Source organism: Strongylocentrotus purpuratus, unplaced genomic scaffold (assembly GCF_000002235.5).
Source record: "Strongylocentrotus purpuratus isolate Spur 01 unplaced genomic scaffold, Spur_5.0 spur5_scaffold_20, whole genome shotgun sequence".
In the NCBI taxonomy this organism is placed as follows: Eukaryota; Metazoa; Echinodermata; class Echinoidea; order Camarodonta; family Strongylocentrotidae; genus Strongylocentrotus; species Strongylocentrotus purpuratus.
Window position 1 is genome coordinate 5,139,807 of NW_022145606.1, and position 10,696 is coordinate 5,150,502.

Below are 10,696 nucleotides of genomic sequence, written 5' to 3' on the forward strand. Positions count from 1 at the left end.
AAGTCACGTATTGTATGATTATCTTAACTTTTTTCTTACTTAAATGGACTGGTGTGGTAATCCTTCGGTAAGAAGGGATATTCGTGCACAATGATTATGATATATTCCAAAACCATTGTAATCATATATGCCATTTATAAAATATGGCATTAAAATTGTCTCTTAGACTTCCAAATGATGATATCCATATTTCCCATAACAAAGAGAAATGAAAAACATGATTATCATTTTAATATAAACTGTTGTATAATATGTATCTTTATCTATGTTCCTTTACCCTTTGTCTTCGTTCATAGTGCGTAAGTATCCATCTAAATTTGATTCTAACTTCTTTATAATCATTTGTCGTCCTTCTTAATATTTCGATTCGTAGTCCCGTTTTAGGCTTTTTTTTTTTTAGCTCCCAAAGAGAGAATGCTAGGTTGTTTAAGAAATGCTACCACTTGTCCATGATCTCTTCTAACCATCAATTTAACAATTCAAATTTTTCGTCTTTCAGAAAGTCACGTATTGTATGATTATCTTATCTTTTTTCTTACTTAAATGAACTGGTGTTGTAATCCTTCGGTAAAAAGTGATATTCGTGCACAATGATAAAGATATGTTTCCTAAACCATTGCAACCATGTGAATGCCACTTAAAAATGAAGGCACGACATTATCTTCTAGGCTTCCAATTGATGATATCCTTTTTCCCCATAAAGGGAGAGAAATGAAAAAGATGAGTATCATTTTAATATAAACTATATTCTAATATATATCTTGATCTATTTCCCTTTACCCTTTGTCTTCGTTCATAGTGCGTAAGTATCCATCTAAATTTGATTCTAACTTCTTTATAATCATTTGTCGTCCTTCTTAATATTTCGATTCGTAGTCCCGTTTTAGGCTTTTTTTTTTAGCTCCCAAAGAGAGAATGCTAGGTTGTTTAAGAAATGCTACCACTTGTCCATGATCTCTTCTAACCATCAATTTAACAATTCAAATTTTTCGTCTTTTAGAAAGTCACGTATTGTATGATTATCTTAACTTTTTTCTTACTTAAATGGACAGGGCCCCGTATTATAAAGATTCAGCGTAAGTTGGATTCATCATTATAATCCAGCGTATCTCACAATCAACTGTAACTCAATAGCCGATTTCCGTATTATAAACGCCCTTGGAAATCAAGCGTGAGTTACAATGGATTCGCGGTTAAAAAACTATAGTTTATAATTAAAGAGGCGACTAGCGGCAAGGCTACGACTTGGCTCATGCGCAGTTGCACTATTTTGCTTTCAGTGTCGTCTACCATCGTCAGCGCAACAATGAACCCCAATGAACCCAATTTCTGAGCTTGACATTGTTTTTCGTAGCAATTCCGTAAGTACAAGTCATATTTATTACCCAATACGAAGAATTAATTTCATAACTCGACATCTATGTGCTTTTTTTATTTGTCAATACTTTTCTGGCGGTTAAACAAAGATAGATTATGATAGCTCGTGTGCGAGTGATTGACCAGTTTCGTGCGGCATGCAGTGGGCAAGAGTCGACAGCGGAAGCTGCGTGTAGCGCCCGGCCTAGTGCCGGGCACTTTGGCATCAGTCACTACTGTCATCCGATGCTGTAATTATCCGGAGTTGGCTGTCGGTTTAATTAATTTAGAACCGAAAATCCAGTTTTATTGCAACCTAACTATCAAAACAGCAACTCCTGCAATAAATTGCAAGAACCAAAATAGTGTCTAGATTTCACTAGACTCTAGTTAGTCTAATCTAGATCTATAAATTATTAAATAGAAATCGACATTAGAAGTCACACTTTGCATGGCGAAACTTAAACTTTAATAAAGTTACTAAAAAAATAAAGTCGATCGTCGACTAGTCTAGGGTCTAGACTTCTAAACTAAAGTTAGACTCGTCTAGATCTAGATCTAGGCCTACGTAAAAAATAAATATGTAGGCCTCGATCTAGTCCTAGACTAGACCCTAGATTATTAGGAACCTAGTCTAGGCCTAGTCTAGACTATAATACTTAGCTTTGCCTTTGCTGGAGTGATCTAGACTAAGTTAGACTCTAACTAGGCCTAGGTCTAGTCTAGATCTTTATTTTTTGCGTAGTCTTGTGCAAACATAGATCTAGGCGTACTTACTGACTTTTGTTGTCAGTAACTGAACCTTGCTATTTTGCAACCAGGCCGGCCTGCCCTTGAATTTGAATGTCTCAAGTGATTCGCCCTCTCCCTCAGTGCCCAGTACCCGATAAACCCCCCACCTGAAGTAAACAGTTAGTCCAAGTACTGATTTTGTGACAAAGTGACCAGATTTGATTACAAAATCAGACAGTAATTGCATGGACTAGATCTAGATCTAGGCCTAACTCACTGTGATACTCGCAGCTGTCTTAACCCTATGTTAACTGGGGGGGGGGGGGGTCAATTTGACCCCCCCCCTGTACTATTAGTTATTACTACTCCGGAACCGCGGCAGATATAAAGTTTTCCTTTCGTGACTTTTTTTCTTTTGAGTCTTACACATCTTCTAAAACATTTTTTTGAAAATGCTCATTTTTTAATTCTAAGAATTAACCCCCACCCCCCCCCTCATTCACTTTTACAGGAAAATGTACAGAGAAACTTGTTGCAGTACCAAATGCTTGCCTTCTTTGAGTAGACCCTATGTGCTTGAAACAAAACTCACTGTGATGCTCCCAGGTGTCGTAACCCTATGTTAAGTGGGGTCAATTTGACCCCCTCCCCCTGTAGTAATTTACATGTAGATATAAAGTTTTCCTTGCATGACTTTTTTTCTTTCGAGTCTTACACATCTTTTAAAACAATTTTTTTGAAAATGCTCATCAATGCCAAGATCATGCTTATTTTTTAATTCTAAGAATTAGCACTCCCCTCCCCCACTCACTTTAACAGGAAAATGTACAGAGAGACTTGTTGCCATACCAAATGCTTGCCTTCTTTGAGAATGTGCTTGAAACAAAAAATGTCCTGGAGAGAACAGACCACCATGCACCATGAGAGAAGGTAAATATATTTATCTTTGATCTTATAACTTGATCTGTATAGTTTTGTCAAGTAAAAGAAAATTTTGAAATGAGGGAGGTCAAGGCCAAGTTGGAGGGGGGTGCAAAGGGCTGGTTTGAGAAGATCCTTTCAGGGGGGTGTCTATGCAGGCGCGGATCCAGGATTTCTTGGGGGGGGGGCCAAATTTGAAATCAATTTGAAATTTAGTGTGCTGAAATTGAAAATCGTGCCGGCAAATATTTCGCTCGAGGGGGGGGGGGGGGGGGGGGGGGGGCGGGGGGGGGGGGGGTAGTGAGCACTAATTTTTTTTCTTCTAAAATTGGAAATCGCGCCGGTCGATAATTCGCTCAGTGGGGGGTGGGGTAGTGAGCACTAATATTTTTTTGGGGGCCCCTCGTAAATTTGAAAAATTGCACCCCCCCCCCCTTGAGCGGGGGGGGGGGGCCTTGATCCGCCACTGTGTCTATGTGCCGGTATGCATCAAGAAGTATAGATGTCTACTAACAAGTTGCTGTAGTGTTTATTTCAAATATATCTCTTTTTAGAATTAACATTTGTAGCTCATGTAGAAAGGGGGAGGGAAATCCAATACATGGAAAGGAATGACAAGCAAAAAGAATACATAACTGACCTTTGAATTTTGCTAAAAAAAGTATACATTGAAGAAAACTAAAATATTAAATAATGTTATATACCTCACTTAAGAAATCCAGCCATCTGATTGGTCGAATTGCATTCATAAACTTCAACTGTTCCTGTAAAATTCTCGGTAACCATGCATAAAACATTTCAATATTTTTAATAACCATGGTTATTAAAAAAAGTTGGTCAGCCTCCATGGTTACCCCATAGGTTTACATGTTAAAAAATGGTTTGAGCGATGGAGGATGCCGTATGTGTGCGAAGGATTGGTCGGTAATTTCAATACAATTGAATCTCGATCGATCTTACCGACAATTTTATCTTGCATTGTTGACATGAAGACGAAAATAAACTTCCAAAAACAAAAAAACAACATCTGCCGATAGATCTTGATCTAAGTTCGTGCCAATATGCATTGCAAAAGTAAAAGAAGAGTCCGTATATGGAGCTTTTGCGAAGCATTCATCACACGCGAAGCCGGTTTCAATCCATTTTAATGTATATATCGTACAAAACTGCCAAGCAGATTAATAGCGCGCCATGGCCGAGAGGTCTGAGGCGCTGACTTTAGATACATCACCTTTTGTACGCAAGAGTTCGAATCTCATCTTCGACCAAAAAAATAAAGTATTTTTTATTTTTTATTTTTTAGTCTATTTTTTTTCGGCATATAAAAGTATTAATGACTGCTTTAATATTCGAGAAATAGTTGTTTTCATACGCTCTCGGGAAGGTTACAATTGGGCTATTCCCCTCGGCAAGCCTCGGGGAATAGCACAATTCTAACCTTCCCTTGAGCGTAATAAAACAACTATTTCTCTCAAAGCAGTCATTAATACTATACTATTTCGTTTTGTATTTTCTTACATGTATTGTCAATATTTATTGAAATGTTTATAATTCTGTTCCAGGAATTGAGAAGGACGGCTTCCTGTCGAGAGATCATGGGGTGCCTTGAGGTTCCAGCCTTGAATGTCTGCCCTTTACCTCAAAACGATGGCCTCTTGTAGGAGCAAAGCACAATGGACTGGTAATTCATAATCAATATTACATTTGTACACGTTGTTTAACCAATCTGGGAAAGATATAGAGATAATACCAATTAAAAAATGTATGCAATTTTTACGACATTGGCAATTGTTTACTGGTTATGCTGTAACACTAAAATTAATTCACCTTAATTCTGGATCTATTGCAAAACATAAATGTTTTAAAACATTGCCAGACCCAAAGTTAGGTATTCAACGCTAAATCCCTTTCTACATACTGTACTGGTGTTGTTCAAAGTTGATATTTTATTTTTATTACACCCTTACTTAAAGTTCTAAAATTTCTGCAAAAACATACCCTGCTGTTCACTTTATAATTATTATCTTACAGTGCTTTCAGGAACATGCCATAAAAGCGAATTCATTGTATGTCATTATACAAACAGGTGCCTGTACATGTAATGCAGAAGCTCATGATGATATGGTAGACACAACGAGGACCTTGCTGTCTTAAGCTCAGAGGCCAGATGACAGAGTCTGAAGTACATGTAAGTTGCCCAATAGAAGAGCATGAAATTTCAGTTGCAATCGTCAACCAACCCATCCCACTTTCACAACAGTCCCAACAGTAACGGTCTACATTCAACATTTGCTTTAGTAATGATTTAATCTCCTTTAAATATATAGGAATTTTTGTTGATGATTTTTTAGAATTAAAATGGTTATTGATTAAAATATTTATTTATATTTTGATTATTATAATTATTATTATTATCATTATTATTATTATTATTATTATTATTTTTTTTTTTGGGGGGGGGGGAGGGGGGGGGGGGGTGGTCAGCCTAGCAATACAAGGCCTTATTATCGCATGTGGCTATATCCTGGAGGTATTCGCCCCAGAAGTGTAATAAATAACAAATATGTTTGTTTACCGGCACAAAACAAAGCATGAAAAAAAAAGGAATGTACTCCTGTCAAGCAAACGGTATGTTAATGATCATAATAATAATAATAGTGTAAATTTATAGAGCGCACACACACTCCGGGGCGCTCATGGCTCTAGCTCTGCAACAGATCTCTTTAATACAAGTAAAGTAAATGTTTATTTGATAATTATACTATCAGAAACTCAAAAACAATTTTGCAACATTATTTGAAACTAATAGCCTTTTGAAGATTACTAGAATAAGTAGAAGAAAAAAAGGAGAAGAAATACACTGATGATGTCAGCTTTACATCTTAAAGTGCTTGTAAAATATTTGAAAATGTTTTTTTTTCTTCTTTTCACTAATATTTTGTTCATAAACAGCCAGCTTGTCAGAATTGGTTACAAAGATGCAAGTGGACTTGTCTTCAGTAGTGGCTAAAGAGGAGCAGTCAGCAGAAGGAGCGTGCAACTCCAAAACAATGTGGATACCTCTCTCAAGTTCATCTGTAATCAGACACATGGCTCTTCAGGAATCAAGATAAGACAGTGGAGGTAGAGGAGTCTGTGACCCTCCTGACTGTGGACTACTTGCATTATACATGTACTAAATTAATGGATTGAAGCACTACTGCACAAAACTCGACCAGCCATTTTGAACAAATCGTAATAAACACTTGATGAAGCATTGATTTATGTAACTGGTATTAGCCTTAAGGTACAGTTAAGGTTCTAAATTTGATAAGAAACCTCAAGAACCTCAAGCTGCAACCCCCCTCCCCCTCTGCTCTCCTGTAAACCCTTCGAGCAAGGGATCAAATGAATTAAAATCCTAACTTAATTACTAATGAATTGATCTGTTAATTATTGTCATCATTTCAGGATAGTTCTTTGTGTGGAGATCAGTGAATGGATATTTCCATGTACAATGCAAGTGAGGTGTCCATCTTCACTGGACATGAAGGCTGATTTTCAAGGAGAGAAGCAAGATAGATTGATGTGAACTTAATGACATAGGGAATGTTTCCCTGTATTGTCGGATTGAGGTTTGAATGGCATGGATGTTGAATAATGTGAAGTTAGTGAAAAGAATGGCAGAATATACTGAATTTGTACACCAGCCTATGGGAGATTAAAAAAATTGCTTTCTTTGGACACAGGTCTATGGAAAAACAAAGCAATAACAACATTTACTGCACCTCAAGGAGCTGCGGTAAATGTTACCGTTGGTATGACTGTTAAACTACAATTCCTGGTAGTGGGATGACTTAATGCAGGGGCAAGTTGATCCACGAGACAGAGTAGGCCAGCCCTTGTGAACCTGTATTTCCGCCAGATTTCACTGTCGGACCTATCCAGAGGGTCTACTCTGTCTCGGAAGACTCATTCCCTCCGTAGTTGCCTACCGGCCTCTTCCTGCAGAACTTGCAGTATTGCTGCCATCTTCAATTGTAACTTACCACTTGATAAAAATCCAGCGGAAAGTTACAATGAATTATCAAAGATCCGCTGGATTTTCCGCTTGATATCAAGCGGAACTTTCTTTATAATACGTGTTATCAAACTTCCGCTTGATTTAAAAAGATCCGCTGGATTTGTCAAAGATCCGCTTGATTTGTCAAAGTTCCGCTTGATCATGAATCTTTATAATACGGGTTATCAAACTTCCGCTTGATTTAAAGAGATCCGCTGGATTTGTCAAAGATGCGCTGGATTTATCCAACTTCCGCTTGATTTATTCAACTTCCGCTTGATTATAAATCTTTATAATACGGGGCCCTGGTGTGGTAATCCTTCGGTAAGAAGGGATATTCGTGCACAATGATTATGATATATTCCAAAACGATTGTAATCATATATGCCATTTATCATAATATGGCATTAAAATTGTCTCTTAGACTTCCAAATGATGATATCCATATTTCCCATAAAAAAGAGAAATGAAAAACATGATTATCATTTTAATATAAACTGTTGTATAATATGTATCTTTATCTATGTTCCTTTACCCTTTGGCGACGTTCATAGGACGTAAGTATCCATCTAAATGTAATCATCCCTTTTTCATAATAATTTGTCGTCCTTCTTAATATTTCGATTCGTAGTCCCGTTTTAGGCTTTTTTGTAGCTCAGCACGAGAGAATGCTAAGTTGTTTTAGAAATGCCTCCACTTGTTCTTTACCACTTCTAACCATCGGTTAAAAGATTCTCAGTGTTTGTCTTTCATAAAGGCACGTAGTGTATGTTTATATTATGTTTTGTCTAACTTAATTGGACTGGTGTGGTAATCCTTCGGTAAGAAGGGATATTCGTGAACAATGATAAAGATATATTCCAAAACCATTGTAACCATATATGCAAATTATAAAATATGGCATTAAAATTGTCTCTTAGACTTCCAAATGATGATCTCCATATTTCCCATAAAAAAGAGAAATGAAAAAGATGATTATTTTTTTAATATAAACTGTAATCTAATATGTATCTTTATCTATGTTCCTTTACCCTTTGATTACGTTAATAGGACGTAAGTATCCATCTAAATTTAATCATCCCTTCTTTATAATCATTTGTCGTCCTTCTTAATATTTCGAGTCGTAGTCACGTTTTAGGTTTTTGTTAAGCTCCCCACGAGAGAATGCTAGGTTGTTTAAGAAATGCTACCCATTGTCCATAACCACTTGTAACCATCGGTTTAAAAATTCAAATTGTTCGACTTTCATCAAGTCACGGATTGTATGTTTATCTTATGTTTTTTCTTACTTAAATGAACTGGTGTTGTAATCCTTCGGTAAAAAGGGATATTCGTGCACAATGATTATGATATATTCCAAAACCTTTGTAATCATATATGCCATTTATAAAATATGGCATTAAAATTGTCTCTTAGACTTCCAAATGATGATATCCATATTTCCCATAAAAAAGAGAAATGAAAAACATGATTATCATTTTAATATAAACTGTTGTATAATATGTATCTTTATCTATGTTCCTATACCATTTGGATACGTTTATAGGACGTAAGTATCCATCTAAATGTAATCATCCCTCTTTCATAATAATTTGTCGTCCTTCTTAATATTTCGATTCGTAGTCCCGTTTTAGGTTTTTTTTTAGCTCCCAAAGAGAGAATGCTAGGTTGTTTAAGAAATGCTACCACTTGTCCATGATCTCTTCTAACCATCAATTTAACAATTCAAATTGTTCGTTTTACAGAAAGTCACGTATTGAATGATTATCTTATCTTTTTTCTTGCTTAAATGAACTGGTGTTGTAATCCTTCGGTAAGAAGAGATATTCGTGCACAATGATAAAGATATGTTTCCTAAACCATTGAAACCATGAATGCCACTTAAAAAAAGGCACGACATTATCTTTTAGGCTTTCAACTGATGATCTCCTTCTTTCCTATAAAAAATAGAAATGAAAAAGATGAGAATCATTTTAAAATAAACTGTATTCTAATATATATCTTGATCTATTTCCCTTTAACCTTTATCTTCGTTCATAGCGTGTAAGTATCCATCTAAATTTGATTATAACTTCTTTAAATTCATTTGACGTCCTTCTTGATATTTCGATTCGTGGTCATTTTTAAGGCTGTTTTAATGCTCACCACGAAAAAATGCTAGGTTGTTTTAGAAATGCTACCATTTTTCCATAACCTTTTTAACCATCGGTTTAAACATTCAAATGTTTCGTCTTTCAGAAAGTCATGTATTGTATGATTATCTTATCTTTTTTCTTACTTAAATGAACTGGTGTTGTAATCCTTCGGTAAAAAGTGATATTCGTGCAAAATGATAAAGATATGTTTCCTAAACCATTGCAACCATGTGAATGCCACTTAAAAATGAAGGCACGACATTATCTTCTAGGCTTCCAATCGATGATAACCTTTTTCCCCATAAAGAGAGAGAAATGAAAAAAAGATGAGTATCACTTGTATATTAAGTGTAATCTAATATAATCTGTATTTGTGTTCCTTTTACCCTCATCCTTTGTTTATAGACGGTAAGTATCCATCTAAATTCAAATATATATTTTTTTTAAATATGTTCTGGTCCTTTTTCCAAATCTTGTTCATCTTTTCACTTCTACGCTTTTGTTTAGCTCATCACGTTAGAATGATTGGGTGTTGTAGAAATAATACCACTTTTCCTTGATCACTTCTAACCATCAGTTTAAAAATTAAATTTTTCGTCTTTCAGAAAGTCACGTATTGTATGATTATCTTAACTTGTTTCTTACTTAAAAGAACTGGTGTTGTAATCCTTCGGTAAAAAGTAATATTCGTGCACAATGATAAAGATATGTTTCCTAAACAATTGCAACCATGTGAATGCCACTTAAAAATGAAGGCACGACATTATCTTCTAGGCTTCCAATTGATGATATCCTTTTTCCCCATAAAGAGAGAGAAATGAAAAAAAGATGAGTATCACTTGTATATTAAGTGTAATCTAATATAATCTGTATTTGTTTTCCTTTTACCCTCATCCTTTGTTTATAGGCAGTAAGTATCCATCTAAATTCAAATATATATATTTTTTTTAATATGTTCTGGTCCTTTTTCCAAATCTTGTTCATCTTTTTCACTTCTACGCTTTTGTTTAGCTCATCACGTTAGAATGATTGGGTGTTGTAGAAATAATACCACTTTTCCTTGATCACTTCTAACCATCAGTTTAAAAATTAAATTTTTCGTCTTTCAGAAAGTCACGTATTGTATGATTATCTTAACTTTTTTCTTACTTAAATGGACTGGTGTGGTAATCCTTCGGTAAGAAGGGATATTCGTGAACAATGATAAAGATATATTCAAATACCATTGTAATCATATATGCCATTTATAAAATATGGCATTAAAATTGTCTCTTAGACTTCCAAATGATGATATCCATATTTCCCATAAAAAAGAGAAATGAAAAACATGATTATCATTTTAATATAAACTGTTGTATAATATGTATCTTTATCTATGTTCCTTTACCCTTTGGCTACGTTCATAGGACGTTAGTATCCATCTAAATGTAATCATCCCTTTTTCATAATAATTTGTCGTCCTTCTTAATATTTCGATTCGTAGTCCCGTTTTAGGCTTTTTTTTAGCTCC

The 10,696-nt window shown here is 35.3% G+C and overlaps 1 long non-coding RNA gene across 1 annotated transcript; it reads left to right on the top strand.

Moving 5' to 3' along the window:
• The first annotated feature begins 1,055 nt into the window (after window positions 1-1,055).
• LOC105440972 lies at window positions 1,056-6,672 on the top strand. Its single transcript, XR_004065477.1, has 5 exons — window positions 1,056-1,361; window positions 2,908-3,018; window positions 4,572-4,690; window positions 5,096-5,197; window positions 5,962-6,672. It is a non-coding gene; the product is annotated as an uncharacterized LOC105440972 (long non-coding RNA).
• The last annotated feature ends 4,024 nt before the right edge of the window (window positions 6,673-10,696 follow it).